The sequence below is a fragment of the Chrysochloris asiatica genome, unplaced genomic scaffold, assembly GCF_000296735.1.
Source record: "Chrysochloris asiatica unplaced genomic scaffold, ChrAsi1.0 scaffold00184, whole genome shotgun sequence".
Classification (NCBI taxonomy): Eukaryota; Metazoa; Chordata; class Mammalia; order Afrosoricida; family Chrysochloridae; genus Chrysochloris; species Chrysochloris asiatica.
In genome coordinates, this window is record NW_006408702.1 from 5,704,258 (window position 1) to 5,705,122 (window position 865).

Here is an 865-nt window from a genome sequence, read left to right on the forward strand (position 1 = left end):
TTAGCAGCCCGATTAGTAACCATGTAAATACATGCTTTATATAGTTTTGGATGTATGTAATGGATTTGAAAATACATCATTTTCAAAAGTAAATTTCTGGAATGGCTGGTGGCGGCTTCTAAACGGGACACAGATAACCGCTGCCCGCACGCGGAAACTGTCCTCTGCCTCCCGCTTTCCGCTTGCCTCCAGAGTCCAGTACCGGAGCTCGTCAGCATGTCCGTGGTGCCGCCCAATCGCTCGCACACCACTTGGTCCCGGGGCGTCATCCAGTTCGGCAATAAGTACATCCAGCAGACCAAGCCCCTGACCCTGGAGCACACCATCAATTTGTATCCTCTTACCAATTATACTTTTGGTAAAAAGAGCCCGTCTATGAGACGGACAGCTCTGTTGCAACCATATTTCAACGAATGAGGGAAGAATTTGATAAAATTGGAATGAGAAGAAATGTAGAAGGGGTTCTGATTGTACATGAGCACCGGTACCCCATGTGTTATTGCTTCAGCTGGGAACAACTGTCTTCAAATGAACCTGGCGGCGAACTTAATTCAGGAGAAGATGAAACTGAAGAACTAAAACGCTTAATGACAGAGATACTAGGTCATCAAGATGACATCCTTAAAGGCTGTGTCATTGGTGACTGCTTTGGTAACTGGTGGAGGCCAAATTTTGAACCTCATCCGTGTCGGTAATACAAAGCCTAAGTAAGGAACATAAGAAGTTGTTTCTGGTTCAACTTCAAGAGAAAGCCTTGTTTGCAGTTCCCCAAAATTACAAACTGATAGCTGCACCATTATTTGAATTGTAGGACAATCACCAGGCACCAGGATATAGACCCATCATTTCTAGTCTCCCTCAACTC

The 865-nt window shown here is 45.0% G+C and overlaps 1 pseudogene; it reads left to right on the forward strand.

Annotated features, from left to right (window-relative positions):
• The first annotated feature begins 216 nt into the window (after positions 1-216).
• Positions 217-859, forward strand: LOC102825299 (annotated as a pseudogene).
• The last annotated feature ends 6 nt before the right edge of the window (positions 860-865 follow it).